Below are 26,424 nucleotides of genomic sequence, written 5' to 3'. Positions count from 1 at the left end.
GCATCGTAGGTGCTCAATAAATATGTGTAAAGCAAGTGAATAAATGGAATAATAACTATAATATTTCTTAGCTGTATGAGCTTGGCAAGTTGTTGACCTATATAAGCTTTATCTCTAACTTCAGTTGATTGTTATGAGATTTAAATAAGTAAAATTTGAGTAAAGACAGAGGAACTGCTTGTCTTGTTCGCCATCATATGCCAGTGTCTGAGACATAATAGTTCTCAAAACAAGAGTTAGGTGCTTAATGCAGTGCTTGACAAATAGTAAGGGCTCATCAAGTAATGATTATGGTTTTGGCTGAACGAAATGTCTGCTTTTAATCATTGTCTTTATCTCAGTCTTGAGAGCTGGCCTGGATTAATGAAGAAAAATCCTAAAAGTCTTCCTATTCTCTTTGCACTCAGGCTTTCAGCACCAGCCACACTTGACTTTGCTGAGTACCAAATGTATTTTCCTGCATCCTGTTTCAGTGCCTTTTACAATGTTCTACTTGTGACCTGGAATGTTCTTCATCTTTTCTCATGCCCCACCTGACAAAAACTCCCGTTGTGTAAATCTGTCTGATTCCTATTCAACTTCCAGAGCTTAGCTCAAACATCACTTCACAGGAAAGTTTCCCTAACTCCCCAGAGTGAGTCAGGGCTTTTCATAATCTGATTAGTAGCACCCTGTACTTTTTAGGAGGGTTATATCCAAATTGCCTGGCACGGTGTCTAGTATTTAGTAGTTGTTCAACAAATATGTGTTGCATGGATAAAGGGCATTATTTATGACCAGCTACTTGATATCCATAATTTAATTTGATATTTTATGGTAGGCATTAAAATTATCTCTAATACACAATAAAGCAGGCTCAAAGAGGTTGAACAACTCCCCCAAACTCACCTAGCTAATAGGTTGTAGAGTCAAGATCTGAACTCAGTTCTCTTAAGCTCAAGAAAAATTACCCTTCCCACTGCAAAGGAATTGCTCCTGAGATTCCTCAAGCCAGCTTCCCAATTCCTTTCCTTTCGTGAATGTAAAAATGTCAAAACATATCCTCACCTGACTGACTCTCTGCCCCCAACGTTCCCTACATCCCCAGTGATCCCAGGACCCCTAATGCCATTCCAGAAGGTCCATGGTCCTGGCCAGCTATCTCCCTCTTCAAGGTTTACCCCCATTTTTAGGATATCTATCCATATAATTTGTTCAGTACTAAACTTCCTCATCTCATTAAATGGCACCATCATCAAGCTAATAACAGAGAAGACATCCTCCATTCCTTCTTTACTTCACTGTCCCAAACAATCCATATGTAATATTTTCTGTGCTGCTACCAGGTATGTCTCAAGTTCATCATTTTTCTCCTCTACTCATAATGTCCAAACTGTGTCCTCTCACAGCTTCTAATCCTTTCCAACATATTTTTTTCTATCAGTTGGGAAACAGAAACTATGCATTCCAGGCACTCAGTTGACAACAGACAGCCTGCCCCACCATTTGCTACACAGCAGTCAAGTTATATTTAAACCCTAAAAACAGAATATTTTATAACCGTGCTTAAAATAATCCAGTGGCTTCCTTTTCGGATAAAACCCAAACTTGCCCCCATGACCTACAAAGCTTACTTGATTTTTCTCCTGCTACCTCTTCAATTTCATCTCATTCCAGCCTTCACTTTAACCATTATATTCACTGGTTTTCATTCTGTTTCTTCAACATGCCCAACAGTTTCTCGCCTTAGAATTGTTATATTCTTTTTTTTTTTTTTTTTTTTTGCGGTACGCGGGCTTCTCACTGTTGTGGCCTCTCCCGTTGCGCAGTACAGGCTCCGGACGTGCAGGCTCAGCGGCCATGGCTCACGGGCCCAGCTGCTCCGCGGCATGTGAGATCTTCCTGGACCGGGGCACAAACCCGTGTCCCCTGCATCGGCAGGCGGACTCTCAACCACTGCGCCACCAGGGAAGCCCCTTTTATATTCTTATATTTACTCTCCCTTCTGTCCAGAATATCTTCCTCCTTGATTTTCACATTCCTTTTATCTCAACACTTTATCTAAAGAGTCCTTTCCAAGTTCTCCCTGTTGCCCCCTTATTTCTTTCAGTGCATTTACTGCAATCTGCTTTCATCTTGTCTATTTGTTTAGCTATTATCTGCTACACTCCTTGGAATGCAAGCTCAGTGAAAGCAAGTACCATATTATCAGGGGGCTAGTTCTCGGCCCTGATTTAGCTATCAGTTAGATGTTCAGTTTTAGAACATTGCTCATTGTAGGCTGAGTTCATTGCCTCAAAAAATCAGAGAACATCAGTTTCTTTGGTGCCCAAGAGCCTGCACTGTACCAACCTTACTAGAAGTGCAAGAAAGATAAGGACAAGGTCTCTCAGTGCAATGCTTAAACAGTTTCAGTATATCCCAAGCAAAGTATCCTAATGCAACCTGAACTCTGAAGCTTTCTGCTATGGATGGTCTACAACCCCTCTCTCCTTTCATCCCTTGGAATAGCCAGAAATCTCATATTAATTTGATTAATTATAACTTTACCTCCTTTCCAAATCTGTCAAAATCTTCTTCATTAATCAGCACCCAATATAAATACACTCAGATTCATTTATTTCTTTTCTGTGCTTCTACAGCTCTTGGTTATTATTCCCATTATAATACTTACCACCAATTAATTGATTACTTTGTATATGCAACTGACGCCTCCACTAGATTATGTGTTACTTGAGAGCAGAGATTCTGTCTGGCTCATCTTTTATCTCCAATGGCGGGTGTGGAGAAGGCACTCAGGAAACATTTACTGAATTGCATTGAATTCCTTCCGAAAGCAAAGTGCTGGGTAAATCCCACTTAATTACAGGATCCTGGAGACACCTTAGCTAAACTGCTTATAGATCCATAATGCAGAATGCTAACTTTCTCCCCTGATTAACGGTGTTTTCCAACCATTCATCTCATCTTTCTATCTATCCCTTGCTGTACTGTGCTCTCTTGACTTCCACATTATGCAGAGTGCATGCTACCTTGTTGTGCTCCCAGTGAATTCTCATGAATAGGACATGCCTCACCAGTTTCTGGCTTCCCGGAACTAAACCTTTTCTGCAAACCTGATGGGCTGTATCACATTCAAATATTTGTATGAACACATCATTCACCTGTCCCTTCAAAGACTAATTGGTACTAATTGGCAAATAAATCAAACTGAATTTTCCATTAAACATGCTTTCGTCAGTGTCAGTATTTACTTGTTTGAATTTAGTAGAGGAAAACAGGAACAAGAAACATTAGCAACTATTTTTCCTCTTGTTTAAGATGAAAATAAATAAGCATTTGTTAACATGGAGGGGGAAGTGTTTTTTAAATTTTTAAAATAATAACATATCCTGATGTTGTATGAAGGGAAGAACCCAAGACTGAAAGTAGGAGATAATACTAACATAGCTACTATTAAATATTATGTGTCAGACAATATAATAAATTATTTCTGAGCCCACAATATTGCATGGCAAGTGATTTTCTCCATTTTCCAGACTAGGAAAATGATTTTTATAAGAATTAAATAACTTGACCAAAATCACAGAGATAATTTGTAAACTAGGTAAACTAGGCCTTAAATCTTGGTCAGTCTTTCAAAAAGAGTCATGTACCAAAATGTTCATTGCAGCTCTATTTACAATAGCCTGGAGATGGAAACAACTTAAGTGCCCATCATCGGATGAATGGATAAAGAAGATGTGGCATATATATACAATGGAATATTACTCAGCCATAAAAAGAAACAAAATTGAGCTATTTGTAATGAGGTGGATAGACCTAGAGTCTGTCATACAGAGTGAAGTAAGTCAGAAAGAGAAAGACAAATACCGTATGCTAACACATATATATGGAATTTAAGAAAAAAAAATGTCATGAAGAACCTAGGGGTAAGACAGGAATAAAGACACAGACCTACTAGAGAATGGACTTGAGGATATGGGGAGGGGGAAGGGTAAGCTGTGACAAAGCGAGAGAGAGGCATGGACATATATACACTACCAAACGTAAAATAGATAGCTAGTGGGAAGCAGCTGCATAGCACAGGGAGATCAGCTCGGTGTTTTGTGACCACCTAGAGGGGTGGGATAGGGAGGGTGGGAGGGAGGTAGATGCAAGAGGGAAGAGATACGGGAACATATGTATATGTATAACTGATTCACTTTGTTATAAAGCAGAAACTAACACACCGTTGTAAAGCAATTATACTCCAGTAAAGATGTAAAAAAAAAAAAATCTTGGTCAGTCTGACTTCAAAGTTCAAGCTTTATTTCCTTCTCTCTGCAGCATTCTGGACCTCATTTGCCCTTACAATGGATTGTGTTTTGGATAGCAATTCTTTATCTCACCCTGTTTTCATACTCTAGTCCCTTGACTTTGGGCTAAACTGTGAAACTGGCTTTGGCCAATAAAATTAGGTAGGAGTTCTAGTTCTAAGCCTGGGCCCTAAGAAGCTCACATACTTCTGCTTACTCTCTTGTTGCTTTCCTATAGATAAGAGAACAATGTGCCTGGACTATCGCGTTGGTCTCAGCAGAGAATGATGAGGGAGACATGGAGTGGAACCACCCTTAGCTGGGCCCAGTCATAATCATCCAACCTCCAGAAAGCTAAATGCGTGTGAGTGAACCCAGCCAAGGAAAGCAGAACAGCCCAGCTGAGCCCAGCCAAGAGCAACTAAACCCCAGTAAGCCATACACAGGTAGATGAGCCCAGCCAAGGGTAGCAGAACAGGCTAGAAGAGTCTCAATTTCTAGCTAATCCATATACTCAGGACAAATGAGGAATGATTGTCATTTTAACCACTGAATTTTTGGGTTGTTTCTTCCACAGTAATAGTTCATTGATACAACCACTAATTAGCTCTACAAATTGGCTTAATAATAATGCTTACCACCATTTATTAAAAACTTCCTATATAAGATACAGTGCTAAACACTTTACATCATCACTCCCTTAAATATTTCTCAAAACCCTCTAAGGTTTTCACAGATGAGATGAATGAGACAAATGGAGATGAAATAACTTAAGTTCACATAGCTTGTACGTGGCAGAGGTGAGATGCACACATAAGTTTATCTGGGTCCAAGGTTGTACTCTTTCTGTTATAACAATATGGCTTCATTCATAATCTAGAACTCCTCTGGAAAATAGTCAGCTGTGTAAATGTGACTTCCACTTAATTTCTCTGGGTCCATTTCCTTCAACTAGAAGGACCTAACTAGATAGTATCTGTTTTTCCTTTTACCTTCTACAGTTCTATGTTCCTACATCCAGAAGTTATGTGAGGCGAGTTTGACTTAAAGCACATCCGGAATTTGATGATGATGAGAATGGTGATGAGGGCTGTGATGATAATATACCAAGAGCTTCAACACCACATAGACGAAGCGGGGAGACAGTTTTGCCAAGAACCAGAACTCGATGACTGCTGCAAGTGAGCATGAAATTTAGCTTTGCAAACTGTGAGGTAAGGTGGCAGAGTAAATCTGGGTCACACATCTTACTTCCTATTACCTAGCAAAACCACCACCACCACCAAAACAGTAAGTGTCAGCAAAAAATCTACCAGCAGCAAATAAGCAAGAAACTAGGTATAATGTTAGGCTCAGAGAGAGTAGAAGTGGCCGCAAACAAGCCACTGAATATTCATGACAGCTCCCGTTCCCGATCCTGGCGCTCAGAAGTGGTGCTGGGACACAGGCAGAAATCTTCGGGGTAACAGAAACTCTGGGAAGTCTCATCAATACCCCTTAATCTGAGGTTATTAGTAGGCAGGCCGAGGAAATACATTTTTTTTCAAATCCGTAGGATTAAAAGCTCTATTTATCCTTGTAGATTTCAAGAGCTCAGCAGAGGTTCTCTCTCTCTCTCTCTCTCTCTCTCTCTATATATATATATATATATAGAGAGAGAGAGAGAGAGAGAGATGGTTTATATATATATATAAATTTAAAATATAAACTATATATAAAAATATAAACCATAAATATAAAATAAAAATATAAACCATATATGTAAATATAAAATATAAACCATATATATATATATTTTAGGAGATAAAGTGTGGAGTGAGGGAGGTCAGAGGCACAAGTGACCAAGGTCAAAGCAGACAAAGAAAGTACAGGAAGTGCTTGGATTTGGACACAGAGGGAAGTGGAAGGTGAAAGTTTACATATATAGTGGAGTTTGCCAGGGAAGGTTTCATAGATATTGGTTTCTTGTCTCTGTAGTCTTTCATGTGTGACTTTATGAGATGTATGTGTATGTATGAATGTGTTCAAATAAGTTTAACAGGTACTTCCACATCTCTCATCACCACTACCACCAAACTACACATAGGTACATACACACCACATACCACACAAACACACAACACACGACACACCACACACCACACACAGTTCTACTGCAAAATAATTGGCACAAGTATCTTAGAGTGTCTATAGAGACGCCATCTGTGGTTTCCTGCGGCTGCTCCTCTAGGCATTCCAGTTTTGTGTTTCTTTCAGACAAAATCAAAGAAACGTTCATCTGTTTCTCTGCTTACCCAATGTCTCCATCATGATGCTCTGTTTTGCTTTCTGCATCTGAATCCATCTATTTTGCCTCAGGGAATAGCCTTCTGTATTAATTCCCTGGTTCCACCATTGTCAAAGAGCCTGTGTGAAGTGGAATTGACAAAGTTATCGTATTTCATGTCATTTTATTATTGAGGGTTTCTTTGTCACTAATATCACCCTCACTCTTTTTGCAGACCTTCTCAGAGTCACTTTCTTCCCAAGTCTGGATTCAAACTGACATTTGAATGTCAATAGTTCAATGCCTGATTGAACTATCTAAATAAACTCAATTTTTAGCTTGCTTTTACTAAAATCACTCTTAATAACTACTATTATCTCTTATAATTACAATAATCACTTTGGCTCAGAGTCACTCACACAACGTTAGCCTTCAGTCCAATAAACCTTGGCAGTTGTATTTGGTGGAAGGTCTAGGGTATTTTTAGTAAGAAAATAGCTGTCATGGCTGGATCTGGTGGATCAGAGCTGTATTGAGAGATCCGGAAGGCTTAAGTCTTCCCGAGGTAATAAAATCAAAGGTTTAAAGCAACCCTGGCTAGATCTTAAGATTGGGAGATAGTATTAAAAAAGGAAAACTTTAATTTTATAGTCTGGAATGTCAGACCATTTAAACCCATCTCTGCCACCTACAGGCCTTGTGTTCTTAGGCAAGCTATTTAAAGTTTCTAGGTCTCAATATCCCCATCTGTAAAATGAGTATAATAAAACGCTTATCCTCACAACGGTTTCAGTGGTTTCCATTCTGATTGATCTGTAACCTACCGCTTCTTAAATTTTTTTTTACCACTTGCTAAATGCTTTGGCTTTAACCATAAAATAACCATATCGTACGGGTTTTGTGTGAAGATTAAACAGGTAACCAATGTAAAGCACATAGAAAACACTTAGAAATATTGGACACTGTTATAATTATTATTTTTCATTTTTATCATTACTTCTCAAGAGAGCTTTCATCTGGGTCATAGATGTTATCTCATAAAATCCTATGTTAACTATTAAAATCATGATTATGATTGCATTTTACAGGTGAGAAAACCGTGACTCAGAATGGGCGAATGTATTGCCAGCGTTACAGAGCTAACAAGTGGCAAAGGTGGGATTGGAACCCTGGTCTGGTTCTCACACCTTTTTTCTATACTATATTACTTTGGACCAGAGACAGCATTTTTAAAACCCAGAGGAAAGCATTTGGGGTCAGAACATCCACAATAGTAACAATTATGGGTGCCAGAAAATGGGACTGAAAAAGCCCTGGGCAGAAATCACATCACACCGACACCTGCAATGGACTCTTGCAGTTCTTTGTTTTAATTAAAGAGTAGGCTCTTAAATTCCATAGGTTCAGTGCTAGTCCTGGGAGCAGAGGTTGCAGAAGAGAGAACAAGTAGTCTCAACTTCATAGATATGTGTGAGACACAAGGAAGAGTAAAGCAATTAAAACCTGCAGCTTTCTCTTTTTTAAGAGTCATAGTGGATGCTGCGATGTGTCACCAGATCCCTCCCTTCAGGACCAAAATAAACTATTCCCCCCTGCTGCTGGCTCTCGCTGACAGCTCTCCCTGCATCCCCCTCTGAGCACTGCCACCAGCTGAAAAGAGCCCACTTGTCCAAGGTCAGTCCCCTTCCAGGACACAGCCTACATCCAATGACTGTCAATGCAGAGGTATAAAGGGCTATCCCTCTTGCCTCAATGTGGGGCAACTCTGTACGGCCACCCAGCTCCAGAACCCCCTACCCGCCTCCCTGTGAAATCAGCTGAGGTTCTGACTACCTATCTTTCAACTTGCCTGTCTGCCTTCACTTTGCCACAGGTATTCACCCTAACAGCACTACCCAGTGAATTTCCTGCATACAAATCAATGCCTCAGTCTATTTCCCAGGAAACCTGAATTGCAATATGCGGTAAAGCACGCATTTTTGTCGTGGCAGCCAACTCCAGTTACTCTCTGTGTTTCTGAGGAAGTTCTAATGATTCGTCAAATATTTACTGTGGCATCAAGTAAATACAGCAGGACATGGTAAATATCAGGAGCGCTTTCATAAGCATCAGAATGGAAACGTTTTATTGATTTCCAAGGAGCAATTTAGCTGTTGTCAGAGGCTAAGTCAGTGGTCCAGAAAAGAGATCCAGGTCTGCGTGAGCACATCCATTAACATTACTTTATCTCCGGGGTCTTGAATGTGCAGGGCAGCATGGAAAAATCTTAATTACCGCTAAACAAATGGTGAAATGCTATCCTTCTGCTCAGTGTTTCAGAAGCTTCTTCCTCTCAATTTGTTCATGTCTGTACAGGCCCCCAGAGGATTCCCTTTGGAGTTGAGTCATTATGGCCACAGGGTTGCCTTCCAGGTGCTAAGGCAGCAAGAGAACATTCCTGAACCTCTTCTGGGTATGGAGATCTCATGGTACATTATTGCATTTCTTAGGGGTATGGTGTATGAAGGGCAGAGCACAACCATCTCAGGGTTTGGGAACATGGATGATGTGTCATCATTATTTCTACATCTCTGATCAAATCCCCTCACCTCCAGTCATTACCAACAACCTTTTTCAAATACGGCTTCCATTCTTCTAAGTCTTCTCCCATCTTTTTCCCTGAAAATCCTGCAGGCTCTTTAAGGCTTGAAGAAATGTGACCCACAGTGCCATCTAGTCACAATCGATTACTTCTATAACTTCTATTCTAATAAATTTAAACTTTTTCAAAAAGCGATTAACTTTTGTACATGTTCATAATCTTAGATATAAGAATTTAACCTCCGAAATTCTATCCTAAGGGAATAATCCAAAATGTACATACAAATTTTTTAGTATAAAGATATATAAAATTCCTAGGAATGACCATCAAAAACAAGTCTTTGTTGTCCTTTTATGCTCTGTCTTCTTTCAGTAGGATTTAAGCTCCATCAGGGCAAGGATCATGTCTGGTCTCTTCAATTCTATATCTCTGGTTTCTAAAACAGTGCTTAGCACATGGTAAATGTTCAATCAATATTTAATGAATGAATAAATGAATTTCCAAATGTGCAGAAAGTAGCTAAAAACAGCAATTGTGTCTAGATGTAATGACGGTTTGATAAAAGGAGAACACTAATGTATTTCTGGTTGGAAAGAATTACCATTGTAAAGATGCCAAATTCTCTAATAATCTATGAATTTATAGCATTTCCACTCAAAAATTGACATCTTGTTTTGGAAGTTAAAAAAATTCTTGTAAAATTCAGCTGGAAGAAAAGAATAAAATAGCCCTTTTCTTTTTAAGAGAAATAGGAGAGGTTTTGTCCTGCCAAATGTATACACACACACACACACGCACACGCACGCACACACGCACACACAAACACACACACAGGCACACACAGAGTAATCACAATGGTGTATGGGAAGAATACTTTGCCTGGTGACAGAACAGCTTCGATTCTGTAAGGTATGAAAACACGAAATGTCTTCTTCCCACAGTTACTGTGAACTGCTCTGTTGAACCTTCCTTCCCCACTGGTTAGCAGCCATTTTAAGCATTATGATTATTAAAACAATCTATATTCAGTGCAGGCTATTCTAAAGCTTTAACTGCAAAATCCTACCCTCCACCCTCCGTTTGGTATAGACTTAACTTGTGGCTTAAGGGTCCCTAAGAGGCAGAGACACGACTGAAGTTTTCTCTCATGTGCCCTTCCCCTCCCAGTACACTACTGAAATCCATACTGGAAAATTGATATACTTGTATTTTCTGTGGAAATTTCAGCTGTTACTAAAGAAGTTAGTAAACTCCCAATGAATCTATTGCACATCCAGGCCTAATAGATACATTCTTGGTGACTCTGAATGGTGATTCCTTATGTGAGTGCAGGTTGGGCCTTTTAGCACTTTTCTGAAGGTATGGGATGCAACATTAACTCCATTTTAAAAAATTCAAGTGTGAAGGGGATAAAAGGAATGACATTAAGTTATAAGCATTTACCATCTTCTCTCTCCCACTTCTCCCAAAGGAGAGAGACGTATTATTTGTTAGGTCAATTCTGGATCCTCCTTTATTTATATAAGAATCAGGGCAAAAGGCAAAGGATAACACAAAAGAAAAGAAAATAATAAACGATCTGAGCCAGAGAGGCAGCGAGACAAGCCTGGGGAGGATGGAAGTTTTTGAGGTGCATGTACTGGGGAAACAAGAGATTCGAGACAACTGCGGAGTGAAAGAGAAATTGAAAGGAAGTGATATATGGGGGAAGGGGATTTTTTAAGGAGTTTTGTTTGCTTCCAAGAATGTATCCACTCCTTTTGAAACTTCTGCTTTTTTTGAGACACACTACATTAAATATTGTTTTTAAATTAATTTTAGTTGCCGGACTATTTATTTTTATATGACTTTGTGCAGCATTGGTTGCAAAGCAGTTGGGTTGTACAGGCTACCTGAATTCTTTCATCTACCAAACATGCCATCTGTGCTTTCTGGTCAAGAAGAATCATTCCAAATGCTTATGATGATGCCCTGATGTTGACAGAGTAAAACAATGATCTCGGAATGGATGCTCTGGTGGTTCCTCCAAATTTCCCTAAAACAAATACTTCATTGAAATTATTTTCATTCTAAACGGCCCTAAATTTTTCCTCAGAAATCCTAGGTTCACATTTCAGCTTTACTTTGCTAACTGAACAACAAAACTGTGACCGTTTTGAAGTCAGGAAAGATGCATTATCATCTTCTTACATTGCCAGAGTTTCAGCAATTGGCATCCAGGGCACATAGTAAACATTCAGTATAAATGAATAAGTGTGTAAGGATTCAGCCATTTCCAAATCTTCTAGTTGTCTTCACAAAGTCCTGGATTAAAGAGTCTTTCTGGTATCATTATGAATCAATTCCTGAAGAATTTAATTACCTATAACTTTGGCAGGCATGACTCTTCCTTAAGATGGCATCTCAGGTAAAGAGCTGCACTCCCCACACAGTAGAATGCTGCCTTAAATAAGGATAAATATTTTGAGTTTGCCCAAATGCATGAAGAAATGAAAGAAGGAATAGAAAAAAAGATACAGAAAGAGAGAAAGGAAATAAGAGGAGAATTTAAGGCAATTCTTTAGGGAAAAAAAATCTGTTACAATAACTCTTTCACTGAAATAACCAATCAATATGTCCAAGAACCCTGAAAATATAATTTTTTTCCATGTTGGAACATCTCTAGATGTTTTGGGTTAACTGTTTAAATATAAGAAGTAAGTAATACACAGACTTCGCCATACTTACACATCTCCTTTTATCACCATGGTTACTCTTATTTAAATTTATCAGCACTGATGGACACTTAGTAATGCACTTATATTGAAGAGGCTAGGGGGGTTTGTGCAGTGTGATGACTGCTAAATTATTTTTTTCCCAGATGATCGAAGTGTCACCTGTTTTTCCCTTTTCCCTTTTACTTATAAAGGGAAACACATCAAGTGCCTTCTGAAGCTTCCTCTTCATCCTAAAGGAGCTTCACAGTAATGTTCTTTCATCATTAATTGCTGGGTATTCTGAAATGTTTTCTCCCCTAAAGTCATAAGTCACAAGTTTCTGATGTTTTGTCTAATCTCTCTCTCTCTCTCCCTCTCTCTCTCTCTCTCCGCATTCTGGTTCTCTGGAGACAAGAGTCATGGAAATGTTTTTGGATAGATAAAAATGCATTCATTCCTCAGTCTCCACTGACCCTGTTATTCAAAGAGTCAATATCTGTAAGGATGGCAGGCACATTAACCAAAACAAGTATTTTTCTTCTCCAAGTATTGTAATTATTGATGCTTTGGACTTTTCCTGCTACATCCATCATCCTAAGGTTATCCTTGAAAAAGTATTGCCTGAGTCTAGAGCTCTTAAGTCAACATGAATGATAACAGAAAGCATTTATTAAACACCATTGAGCACTTACTCTTCTAAAAGCTTTTTTTGGTAAAAACTTTTACAACCCCCAGTGGCATCCCTTAGGCACCTACTGACTAAAAAATGCCACAGCCAAAATCCTTAATGTGGAAGCTAGGTCTCATTTGGGAATGGCCCTGTGCCATGGGTATACACCCAACACAGTGGACTTTCTTCTTGATTTAAACTCCTAGTCTCACTCTAGCATATTGGAAAGGACAGATGCTAAAAGAAGAGAAAGCAGAGTTTGTGAACTTGGAGAGAACAGTGAGAGAACCCCAGAATGAGGCAGGGTTTAAGCAACAGAGTCCAGAAATTTTTGTTGTATACCAGGAAGCATGCTAGAAGCTTGGAACCCCAAGAAAGGAAAATCAGACCTCTCGGATAACCTGGAAAGACACAAATAAGGATCAATCACAAGAGTGACAGAAGCTAGAAGTTCAGACTATTGCTTTGGGGCTGATGTCACAATCAGAAAACACCTAGGTAGGCTGTGCCATTTCCCTTGCAGAAACTTTGTGCTCTAGTTCCTAGATGCAGACAGACTAAGTATATTGCCAAATCTAATCCAATTGACCAGTGGTAGACTCGACGTTCAGACTTCCAAGACTATCTATGTTTTCTATCATGCTGGTTGGGGACAGGCTATGAACGTCCTTGAATGCTATGTTGAAAGCATTTTGACATTATTCAGTAGGCAACAGGGAGCCACTGACATTTTTTGAGCAACAGACTGACATATTATCGTCTATGGGCAATCTCTTTTCAACTAATAAATGTGGTTTGTTTTTGTCTAGTGAGAAGTATACTGAGGTGAATCTTCTCAAATCCTTTTTAGGAAGAGGGGGAAAATAAATGTATAAAGAATAAAATAGACAAAAAGCAAAAAAAACCCAAATAAATACATAAAGTATGTTTCCAGTAGAACAAAAAAACCAAAACCAGAGAAACAGGAAGCATGAGTCACATAAATCATAACCAACCAGAGTTCCAAGTAATTTTTTCCTTACGAAAGTTCTTGATACATGGTCAATATATGTTAATTGGTATACTATTTTGTAGTTAATTTCCCTTATTCTCTAGTTTTGCTCTTCTAAGTAATTTCACCATCCAATTTATAATTGTAGCATGCAAGAATGTATACATAATAATTTTTTCTTACAGCAGGAGAATGGAGTACAAAGGTCTTGTTTCAGACAGCTAAGTGATTTACAGTAAGGCTTACTAGACGATTCTGAAAACATAATTCAGATCTCCTGAGCTTTCTGCTTTTTTAAAGTTAACAGTTACTGGTGGAAAGGAACATTAGATTTGAAAAATAACACACACAGTATAAAAAAGACATAGTCAATTGACTCTGCTAGGCACCAAAGTTTACATTTATTTTTTCTGCAATGCTAAAAATTCAGCATTCCATTAACACTACATTTTTTAAAAATCTCTTTTTTTTTTTGGTTTTATCTTTTCTGCCTTTGTTGAAAGCTCCCTCTCATCCTGCTGATTTCTGACAACCTGTTGGAAGGTAATGATAACACATATTCTCCTCTGAGCCATATTACAGCAGCGCTTCCTGACAACCCTGTCTCAGGCTGAACAAATTATTTGCACCCTGCCTGATTTGTTTCCATGTTTGTAATTCAACTATAATTTGTTCCTTCCCATGACCAAATGAAAATGTGGTCATCAGATGCAAACCTTCCTGTTTGAGCATCATAAATAATACGTTTCTAGAGTGCAACACATAAATATTTTACTAACCACAATATAGGCTTTAGGAAATGGCAGAATGAAAGTGGTAGAGAAAATATTTCCTATAGATTCATTTTTACAGTATTTAGAGGCCATTTTATGGCTTGGTGCATTCATTAGGCTCTTTAAGAAAGTGTTTCTCATCCAAAGAATCTAAAAATGTGTGTAATCTAAATTTAGTAATCTAAAGATGTGTGCTTCTCAATTCCTTGACATATCAGGTTTAAATTTTCTTTCTGGTTGAATTGGGATGTAATATATCATCAAGTATTCCCAGGCCTGATTTTAATTCATTCACTGCCTTTTTTTTTTTTTTTCCTACATAGCATCCTTACCTCCCAGGCAAATGAAGAGACACTGTAGAATAATGAAGTTTATACTGAAGATAAATTATTCTCACTCCTACTGGGCCAGTCACCTGAAACTACAAGAGAGAAAAAAATAGGTGGAGATTTGGGGAAGAGGGGTTGGCAATGAGAGCAGTACCATAAACAAAATTCTTCTCTTCTCCAAGTTTAAAGAATTTTGCTTAAAAATATATTCCCTTTGGCCTGAAAACCTATTTCCCATGTCCTGTAGTTTCTGTTCCGTAGGTGTCCTGAAAATAATTGGCTATTTAAAGAACCTCAAAAAATTGCCCATCACAGAGCCAACTGCCTCTTGGTACTTTCCCTCTGAGACTCTTATTAATTTTTAATCAGCTTGCTGCTGTTTCAGGTCTTTAGGACTCCTGCAAGTAAAGGAAAATGCCATGTGGGTGGCAGAGGAGGAGAGAGTAAACAAACGCAGAGGGAACCGGGCTCTTCAGAACTCAGACAAAGGCTGGTGCGGCTTCAACAAAGATGGAGTTAAAGCTGTTTTAGAGGAGAAAACCACTCCCTCGGCTGGACCAGATGTGGGAATTAGAACCCCATTTCTCTCTAGCTGCTTGACTGGTACAGATTACATGCACTCCTTGGCCTTTATTTCCATAGATGAATGCTATTTCTGGGCTTTTGCTCTAAGAAGGGCATAATGACCTGATTCTCTAGGAATATTTCTTCTAATTCTTCTGGTTTTTCTCATAGATGCCTAAATCCTACCCTTGTCTCCAGCCTCTCTCATTCTCTCTCTCCCTCCTTCCCCACCCCGCTGCCTTGCTCCCCCTCCAGAGTTTTGGGGCTAATTTCTCACATGATTTTCTATTTGGGTCAACTGTGAGTCCAGTCTGTGAGAAAGAATTTGTTATAATTTATATCATGATAAACAACAACCTCATGTAAAGTGGTTCAAATAGAGTAATAACTAAATATTTCTTCCTACCACCCAGTGACCCCAAAGCATATCTGATACCTTGATCTCAACGTTTTGTTTATTTATTGGCATAGGGATTGCAAACATCGCAGATTTGTAAATTGCAGGAGTTAAACGTCGGTTAGACAAATCACTGGGGGGAGGGGTTATTTGACTTGGTCTTCAGTTCACAGTGTATCTCTGACCACAGGGAAGTCCTATCTCCTAGAGTTGGGAAGAGCAAAATTTCCTTGAGTTGAGGAAAGTGGATTGCTAAGGCTTTCTAAAGTGCAACCATTCATAATATCCCAAAGATCATCTTGTTAGCTGACCTAGAGATATCAGTTATGATTTTGTTCCCACATAATGAAGTGAGGAGTGGTGAGGTAAGAGGGGAAAGGGGTGGAAGGGGAGAGGTATAAAAGGAGAGAGAGTGGAGAAAGAATTACACACACACACACGACTGAGTGACATAAGTTGTCTTTTATTTTCTATTAGGGTAAAGACCCTCCTCACGTAAATAGGGAAAAGGTTTTCTTGATTATTATTATCCTCAACTATTATACCTTCCTTCCTTCTTGTATCATAACAGATTAAATCAGCTGGCAACGGCCACATGAGAGATGACAGAAAGGGGATACAAGTGGCTCTGAATCATCTAGCTTAAAACCATCTGATGACTTCAAGTTCAGGCAAAGTAATAACTGCATTCCATTCCAATATCTGAGAACACTCAGCCACTAAATTTGATGCTACCCATGGCTGATAGTAATGTGTGATGAATTAATGATTGGTTGATTAGATGAGTGAACAATAGCCTTGAATCAAGAATAAAATTCTAAATTTAAATTTCTCCTAACATGTAGTAAGTATATAATACACTTATAAAAGTTTGCTGGAAGACTCAGTGTTCTAAAAGGAGAACATCATCATGCAATGGTTTGCCACCAGCTTCAAGATGAAGTTCATCGTCCTTAATAGGACTTCAAGTGTCCCCCCAGCCTGGCCTCTGCCTGCTTCTGCAGCCTTAACTGTGGCACAGTTCTTCAGCTGCCCAGGCTCAAGGCACACCAGCCTACCTGATGACAAATCTTGATCTTGCTTTTTGTGCCTCCATAACTTGGCAAAATCTATTCCCTGGGTTTTTTTTCGGCTGTTCTTTCTACCTCACTAGCTTCCAGGGAGTCTGCAGGACTCAGCTGAAGCATTTCCTCCTCTGTGATGACCTTATTCTCTGTGCCTCATACAAACAGGGTAAAACCTATCAGTTTATCACATTGGATTACTTGCTGGTTTTTCTGAGGGAAGAAAGGAAGTCATTGTTCTTCATCTCGAAAACCTTGCACAATGCCTGTCTTACAGCAGGATCTCAACACACATTTGTGTCATAGACACTTCTCTCTAATGTGGAGGTGCCATTTTAGAATATAATGGAACCCTGGTCATTCTGAGGGCCATCCCGCCAGCCCCCTCCCCATTCTCCCCACCCAGTAGGCGTGATCAGGTAGCAGGCTGCACTGTGATTCTTGGTACCAATGAAAAGATCATTTGTCTGGGTGGCTTTTCTCTTCTTTCTACCTTCTAAATGGAAAGAAATCATCTGAGGGAGAAGGCCCCTATTTGGCAACACAGGAGTTAGTAAAAGGCAAGGCGACGGTGATCTGAAACTCAGCAATCAGACGCTTTGGTTTTCATTCCATTTCATATCAGGGTACAAAGTATAAAGATACTTCTTCTACACTGGTGTTACATTTTAAAATATTTTGTTTTAATATTTAATTTATTCATTGGTTACCCTCAAAGTGGTCATTTACAAGTACATGGAAAAAATTTACCTAAGTGATTTCCTAGAAAAAATGTCATCCCCTCAGGAAAGCCTTCTTTAAGAGCATACTTTTGGGAGGAATCCTTAAGATAAAAGAATAATTATAAATATAATTTTCCATTTTTCTACTACACTGCAAGCTTCTAGAAAGAGGAAAGACTATTGTGTTTGTTTATTTTGTTTTGTTTTCAAGTCCATAGCTACAGGAACTAGCAGAATAAATAGTTTATCGTTGGTACATATTAAATGCCTATGGGTGAATGTGGGGTAGGTAGACAGAAGAAAGGAGGGGAGGAGGGAGGGAGGGAAGGAGGAACCTGTAGGTCAGCAAAAAGAGCTACAGCTCACTCATCTTTTCCAAGAATCTGTTATGAATAGGCCACATATTCCTGAGGAAAAGGATGCCTAAAATAATGCAGGATACAAAGAGAAACACTGGAAATTTTCAAATACTAATCATGTATTAGAGTTAGGCTGTGAAGGACTCTTCAGGCCTCAGATAAGAATTTATAGACTTTATTTTGTTGGTTGGAAATTAAGTGGCAATTGAGGATTTTTCAACAGCTTTATTGAGGAGTAAATGACATACTGTAAGTTGCATTATTTAAAGTGTAAAGATTCATACATTTTGAACTATGTATACACTTGTGAAACTATCACCACAATTAAGATAATGAACATATCCAATCCTGTCAAAAGTTTCCTCATGTCTCTTTGGAATTTCTCCCATACGTCTGTTCCCACCCCAGGCCCCAAGCAAACATTGATCTGATTTCTGTCACTGTAGATTAGTTGCATTTTCTAGTATTTTATATAAATTAAATCATACAGTACATACTCCATTTTGGTTGGCGTTTTTTCACTCAACTCATATTTATTTTGATATCCGTCCATATCTTTGTGTGTGTCAATAGTCCATTGCTTCTTCTTACTGAGTAGTATTCCGTTTTATGGCTATTACATATAAAGCTTCAATGAACATGTGTGCACAAGTGTTTGTATTAACATGTGTTTTCATTTCTCCTAGATAAATGCACAGAAATGGAATGACTGGATCACATAGTAAGCGTATGTTAACTTCTCGAGAAACTTCCCAACTCTTTCCCATGGTGGTTGAGCCACTTTACCTTCCCACTGACAGTGATGGAAACTGCAGGTGCTCCACATCCTCAGCAATATTGACGTGGTCATTCTTTTAACTTCAGATATTCTGAAAGTGTCCATTGGAATCTCATGGTTTCAATTTTCATTTCCTTTATGATTAATGATGTTGAGAATCTTTTCATATAACTTCCATGATGAAGTGTCTGTTCAAATATTTCACCCATTTTTTCAGGGTATTGTTTGTTTTTTATTATTAACTTTGTGAGTTCTTTGTATATTCTGGATATAAATCCTTTAATATTTGACATGGGAATATTCTCGCCCAAATCTGTGGCTTGTCTTTTCATTCTCTTAATGGTATCTTTTAAAGTGAAGTTTTAAACTTTTGGTGAAATCCAAATTTATTGATTTTTTTTTTCTTTGTACTTCGGGAGCTATATGAAACAAATCTTAATGGTTAATCCAAAGTCATAAATTTTTTTTCCAAGGTTTTCCTCTAGAAAGGTTTTGGTCTATGATCAATATTGGCTTATTTTTGCATATGATTCAAGGCATGGATTAAAGTTCGTATCTTTACAAGTGAGCACCCACTGTTCCCACATGACTTGTTGATAAGATTATCTTTCCTCCACTGCATTGCTTTTGCACTTTTTTCAAAAATAAAATGACTAAATAAGTGTGGGTCTACTTGTGGATGCTCTGCTCTGTTTCATTGGTTTGTCTGTCTTAAGAAAAAACTAGACTATTCGGATTGGTCTAGCTTTATGACAAGTACTGAAATCTGGGAGTCAAAGTTCTCAGTCTTTGTTTTTTTTTATGAAAATTATTTTGAGTATTCTCTCTCCTTTGCATTTCCACATGAATTTTAGAAACACTTTTCTGTAACTTAAGAAAAATAAACAGGATGCCTTATAGCACATTTGTTTATTTTTTTTAATATTGCTATGCTTATTCTTTTATTTTTAATTTTTTTTGAATTTTATTTTATTTATTTTTTTATACATCAGGTTCTTATTAGTCATCCATTTTATACACATCAGTGTATACAGGTCAATCCCAATCTATTGTGTCATTTAAAGCTTGTGTTTCCTTATTAATTTTCTGTTTGGATGATATGTCCACTGGTGTAAGTGAGGTGTTAAAGTCCCCCACTATTATTGTGTTACTGTCGATTTACTCTTTTATAGCTGTTAGCAGTTGCCTTATGTATTGAGGTGCTCCTATGTTGGGTGCATATATATTTATAATTGTTATATCTTCTTCTTGGATTGATCCCTTGATCATTATGTAGTGTCCTTCCTTGTCTCCTGTAACCTTCTTTATTTTAAAGTCTATTTTATCTGATATGAGTATTGCCACTCTAGATTTCTTTTGCATGGAATATCTTTTTCCATCCCCTCACTTTCAGTCTCTATGTGTCCCTAGGTCTGAAGTGGGTCTCTTGTAGACAGCATACATATGGGTCTTGTTTTTGTATCTATTCAGCAAGCCTGTGTCTTTTGGTTGGAGCACTTAATCCATTCACGTTTAAGGGAATTATCGATATGTATGTTCCTATGACCATTTTCTGAATTGTTTTGGGTTTGTTTCTGTAGGTCCTTTTCTTCTCTTGTATTTCCCACTTAGAGAAGTTCCTTTAGCATTTGTTGTAGAGCTGGTTTGGTGGTGCTGAATTCTCTTAGCTTTTGCTTGTCTGTAAAGCTTTTGATTTCTCCATCAAATCTGAATGAGATCCTTGCCGGGTAGAGTCATCTTGGTTGTAGGTTCTTCCCTTTCATCACTTTAAGTATATCATGCCACTCCCTTCTGGCTTGTAGAGTTTCTGCTGAGAAATCAGCTGTTAACCTTACGGGAGTTCCCTTGTATGTTATTTGTTGGTTTTCCCTTGCTGCTTTCAATGATTTGTCTTTGTCTTTAATTTTTGCTAATTTGATTACTGTGTGTCTCAGCCGGTTTCTCCTTGGGTGTATCCTGTATGGGACTCTCTGCACTTCCTGGACTTGGGTGGCTATTTCCTTTCCCATGTTAGGGAAGTTTTCGACTATCATCTCTTCAAATATTTTCTCGGGTCCTTTCTCTCTCTCTTCTCCTTCTGGGACCCCTATAATGCGAATGTTGTTGCGTTTAATGTTGTCCCAGTGGTCTCTTAGGCTGTCTTCTTTTTTTTTCATTATTTTTCTTTATTCTGTTCCGCAGCAGTGAATTCCACCATTCTGTCTTCCAGGTCACTTATCCGGTCTTCTGCCTCAGTTATTCTGCTATTCATTCCTTCTAGTATATTTTTCATTTCAGTTATTGTGTTGTTCATCTCTGTTTGTTTGTTCTTTAATTCTTCTAGATCTTTGTTAAACATTTCTTGCATCTTCTCAATCTTTGTCTCCATTCTTTTTCCGAGGTCCTGGATCATCTTCACTATCATTATTCTGAATTCTTTTTCTGGAAGGTTGCCTATCTCCACTTCATTTAGTTGTTTTTCTGGGATTTTATCTTGTTCCTTCATCTGGTACATAGCACTCTACCTTTTCATCTTGTCTATCTTTCTGTGAATGTGGTTTTTGTTCCATAGGCTGCAGGACTGTACTTCTTCTTGCTTCTGCTGTCTGCCCTCTGTTTATTTTTTATTTAAAGTATAGTTGATTCACACTATTAGTTTCAGGTATACAACATAGTGATTCAATATTTTTATAGATTATCCTCTATTTAAAGTTATTACAAAATAATAGCTATATTTCCCTGTGCTATACAATATATCCTTGTTGCTTATCTATTTTACATATAGTAGTTTGTATCGCTTAATCCCATATCCCTATTTTTCCCCTTCTCCCTTCCCTCTCCCAGTGCTAACCACTAGTTTGTTCTCTATATTTGTGAGTCTGTTTCTGTTTTGTTATATTCACTTGTTTTTTAAATTTTTTAGACTCCACATATAAATGATAACATACAGTATTTGTTGTCCTCTGTCTGACTTATTTCACTAAGCATAATACACTCCAGGCCCCTTCATGTCGTTGCCAATGGGAAAATTTTATTCCTTTTTATGGTTGAGTAAAATTCCATGATAGATAGATAGATAGATAGATACCACATCATCTTTACCCATTCATTTGTTGATGGGCAAAAGTTGCTTCCATATCTTGGCTATTGTAAATAACATTGGGTTGTATGTAATCTTTTCAAATTAGTGTTTTTATTTTCTTTTGATATATACCCAGGAGTAGAATTATTGGGTCATATGGTAGCTTTATTTTTAGTTTTTTGAGGAACCTCCATACTGTTTTCCACAATGACTGCACCAAGCTACATTCCCACCAACAGTGTATTAGGGTTCCCTTTTCTCTACATCCTAGCCAACATTTGTTTTTTGTAGACTTCTTGATGATAGCCATTCTCACAGGTGTGAAGTCATATCTCAATGTGGGCTTGATTTTCATTTCTCTGATGATTAGTGATGTTGAGTATCTTTTCATTTGCCTCCTGGCCATCTGTATATCTTCTTTGCATCCATCTTGAGTTTATTTTTGTATATTGTGTGAGAAAATGTTCTAATTTCATTCTTTCATATGTAGCTGGCCAGTTTTCCCAGCACCACTTACTGGAAAGACTATCTTTTCTCCATTGCATCTTCTTGCCTCCTTTGTTGTAGATTAATTGGCCTAAGTGCGTGGGTTTATTTCTAGGCTCTCCATTATGTTTCATTGATCTATGTGTCTGTTTTTGTGCCAGTACCATGCTGTTTTGATTACTGTCACTTTGTAGTACAGTCTGAAGTCAGGGAGAATGATGCCTCCAGCTTTGTTCTTTGTTCTCAGGATTGCTTTGGCAATTTGGGATCTTTTGTGGTTCCATATGAATTTTAGGATTATTTGTTCTAGCTCTGTGAAAACTGTCATGTGTATTTTGATAGGGATTGCAATAAATCTGTAGATTGCTTTGGGTAGTATGGTCATGTTAACAATATTAATTCTTCCAATCCATGAACACAGAATATCTTTCCATTTCTTTGTACCATCTTCAGTTTCCTTCATCAATGTTTTATAGTTTTCAGAGTATAGGTCTTTCACCTCCTTGGTTAAGTTTATTCCTAGGTATTTTTTCTTTCTGACATGATTTTTAGTGGGGTTGTTTTCTTGCTTTCTCTTTCTGATAGTTCATTATTAGTTTATAGAAAAGCAACAGATTTCTGTATATCAATGTTGTACGCCACAACTTTACTAAATTCATTTATTAGTTCTAATAGTTTTTGGTGGAGACTTTAGGGGTTTTTTTATAAAAAGTGTCATGTTATCTGCAAATAGTGAAGCTTTTACTTCTTTCCTTCCAATTTGGATGCCTTTTATGTCTCTTTCTTGACTGATTGCTATGGCTAGGACTTCCAATACTATGTTAAATAGAAGTGGTGAGAGTGATCATCCTTGTCTTGTTCTTAAATTTAGAGGAAAGACTTTCACCTTTTCACCACTGAGTATGATGTTAGTTGTGGATTTGTCATAAATGATCTTTATTATGTTGAGATATGTTTTCTCTATACCAACTTTGTTGAGAGTTTTTATTATGAATGGATTTTGAATTTTGTGAAATGCTTTTTCTGTGTCTATTGAGATGATAATGTGATTTTTATCCTTCCTTTTGTTAATGTGGTGTATCACATTGATTGATTTGAGGATATTGAACCATCTTTACATCCCTGGAATAACTCCTATTCCACCATCTTGATCACCTCTCATAACACATTTAAAAGTACATATACTGGTTAGTTACAATCCTAGAAAGTTATGTATTTGCATTACTAAAATATCCTTTTGCCATGAACGACCCTTTAACTGTTTTGGAAGAAGATTTTTTTTCCCTTAGACAAAATTGTACTACAGCAATAACTAGCCCCAAAGTCTGTATGACTTATAATAACAAAGGCTTATTTCTTTCTAGGAAACCTGTCTATTGCAAGTTGCTTGAAGCTCTGTTCCATATTGTTTCCATTTTCAGATCTGAGCTCAAGAAGCAGTCTCTACTTGGGACGGTACAAGTCTTATAACAGAGGAAGGAAGAGAGATGGTGCTTAAATTTTTGCTGAGAAGTCCCATGTCACATCCATTCACATTTCATTGGCTAAAACCAGACACATGGGCAAATATGATGTCAGTGAAATAAAAAGTATAATTCTCCCAGAGAGAGGGCATCATAAGAAATGTCTATAATTATTTTTAACAGAATAACATTTATCACAGATCCTAAATAGCTCTTTACGTGACCTCTTTTAGAATGGTGCATTAATTTGAAAATTGACACATTAATTTAATGTACAATAAATTTTTCATGGAAATAATAAGGTAGCCCACTCATTTTCCCTGGCTTGGCTATGCTCTTATCCCTCCTCAACCACACTCTTCTTAACTCCAGTCAAGAAAACTCTGGGCTACTTGGACTTCACAGCTTAGTGTCACATCACATATTTCTGGAAAAAGTGGGAGTGTTATTTCCTATATCATTGTTTTGCCCATCCTCTCTTCTCCCTTTCTTCTATTATTTAATATCTGCTAAGAGATATGTACAGAAAATTTAGAAACATGTGTAATTCAGTAACTAACAAATTCTCCCTAAATAGATTTAAACTTAAGTGGGAATAGAGAAGTTGATTGTCTGGAATCCAATAAAAGCCATCAATAATTGAGTATTCAGTGTGTGCCAGTCATGATTCTAAATGACTTACCTGCATTTTCTAATTTAATGCTTCTGAGAATGCTATTAAGTACATACCATTGTTATAATGTGAATAGCAATGAGGAAACAGGTGCATTGAGATGTTAAATAACTTGTATAAGAACTCTCAAGTATTGAGTCCTGATTCAAATCCAGGCCTGTCTTACTCCAGAACCTAAGTCTATAACACTATAATTCAGAAGATGGACTTCAAACAATCTCAAAGTTCTTAATCGACAATCCGTAGGATTTTTAAACAGGCAAGGCTGAAATTTTACTATCAAAGGCAAATAGTACATTTTCTATGAAGTCATCTGCATCTGGGCAAGGCAAGCTGTAGATCTCAGACTAATTTTGGAAAAATTTCAGTGCAGATGAATAAATAATCTTAATTATAGTATATTTCAAAGCTATATAGAGGTATCACCTTAAAGTTCAGATAGAAACAAATTTTCGAAATAAGTTGTGATTAGGATTCTCTGGCTGATACAAAGTCATTCAACAAATATTAGTTGCATCACAATATAATTATAACTTCATTCCATTTAAAAAGAAAAGACCTTAAAAGCCTCAATAAAATATTAGCAAAATGAATCCAGCCCCAGATTAAAAGAATTATACATGATAACTAAGTGGAACTTATTCCAGAAATGTAAGAGTTGTACTAAGAAATCATTCAATGTAATATATCACATTAATAGAGGAAAGGGAAAAAGGGGGGAAAAAAATGCCAGAATTGTCTCAAATCATAAAGAAAAAGCTTTTGACAAAATACACCACCCTTTCATGATAAAAACGTGGAACAAACTAAAAATAGAATACAACTCACTCAACATGATAAAGGGCATTTATGAAAAACCCACAAGGAACACCGTGCTCAATGGTTAAAGACTGAAAGCTTTCCTTCCACTTAAAATCAGGAACAAGACAAGGATGGCTGGCTTTGTGATATCTATTCAACACTTCATGGAGGTTCTAGCTAGAGAAACTAGGCAAGACAAAAAGAAAAGGCAACCAAATTGGAAAGAAAGAGGTAAAATTATATTTATTCCCATTTGATAAGGTCTTATATATAGAAAATCTTTTAAAACCCACAAAAACTCTGTTAGAGCTAATAAATTAATTCGGCAAAGTGCAGGATACAAGTTCAACACACAGAAATCAGTTTTAGATGTATATACGAACACTGGACAATCCCAGAATAAAAGTAAGTAAACACTTCATTTATAATTGGATCAAAAAGTGTGATATTGGCATCAAGGTAGACGTATTGATCAATGGAACACAACAGAGTTCAGAAAAAGCTTTTTTATTACTAAGGGCCAATGCCAGTTGAACACGTGTGTGAGCCTGAGAATGTTTTCATTCCCAGAACTGCAATATCAAAAGTTTAATCAAAATTTTAGCAATGGAGGAAACGATAATGTCTATAATGTCTTTTTGTCTAGTGGTATTTAAGATGTGCTAAGTTGAACCCCAAAGCTTTTGAAGAGTTGCCTTGAAAGCTGTGGAGAAAGATAAGAGGGAATGGAGACAAGTCATGGTGGCGCTATCCCACCACAACCACACCAGCAAGAATAGCTCCAGTTTAATCTATTTTGTTTATGGTGTCTCCCCATAACGTTATGCTGGATACATCAAAATTTACACTAAAATATGTATTTTATTTCAAGATTTCGTGGAGTTTGAAAGGGACAGGAGCATTTCTCTTATTTACTTGTAATCCCAATTATAGTATCTTTGAAAGTAATGAGTGCTTTCCATAAAGCCAGTAGAACCTATAATCTTGTATCACATAGAATTTTCAGTGCACTTAACTCTTTTCATGATGCGAACATACTAGTGATGTAGGCAGTACAACTAATAAGATTCCTGTTTTTCATATGAAAAATTGAGATAGAGAAGCTACACTCTAACCAGGTGGCAGCCAAGCTAAGAACCAAACTCAAGTATTTTTTTGCACTCCCAATTCAGTGTTCTTGGTGTCTGCAGCTCTATCTCTAGCGCTTAGTATATTTTATTCTAAAATACTTAAAAGGAAATCTTTAGGAGGCTTAGGAACAGGGCCTAAAGAATAGATCTCTGATATTTAAAACTGGCTAAATCCTACTGTGGACTTATGGATTTTTGGAATATGGTTTGCCACTACTTAGGTGCCTCACCAAAATTCACGTCTTCCCAGAACCTGTGAATGGAACTTTACTTAGAAATGGGGTTTTGCAGATACAGTCAAGTTAAGGTTATATCAAATTAGGGTGGGTTCTAAATCCAATAA

General features: G+C 37.5%; 1 long non-coding RNA gene across 1 annotated transcript in view; it reads right to left on the bottom strand.

Moving 5' to 3' along the window:
- LOC114895601 overlaps window positions 1-26,424 on the bottom strand; it is a 252,062-nt gene that overhangs the window by 9,084 nt on the left and 216,554 nt on the right. The window contains exon 4 of the long non-coding RNA XR_003793598.1: window positions 6,572-6,683. This is a non-coding gene — a long non-coding RNA (uncharacterized LOC114895601). The remainder of the gene's footprint in view (window positions 1-6,571; window positions 6,684-26,424) is intronic.

This window comes from Monodon monoceros, unplaced genomic scaffold (assembly GCF_005190385.1).
Source record: "Monodon monoceros isolate NGI ecotype Baffin Bay Population unplaced genomic scaffold, NGI_Narwhal_1 Super_Scaffold_14, whole genome shotgun sequence".
Lineage (NCBI taxonomy): Eukaryota > Metazoa > Chordata > Mammalia > Artiodactyla > Monodontidae > Monodon > Monodon monoceros.
The sequence above is the reverse complement of the archived record's forward strand: the minus strand, read 5'-3'. Positions and strand labels throughout refer to the sequence as shown.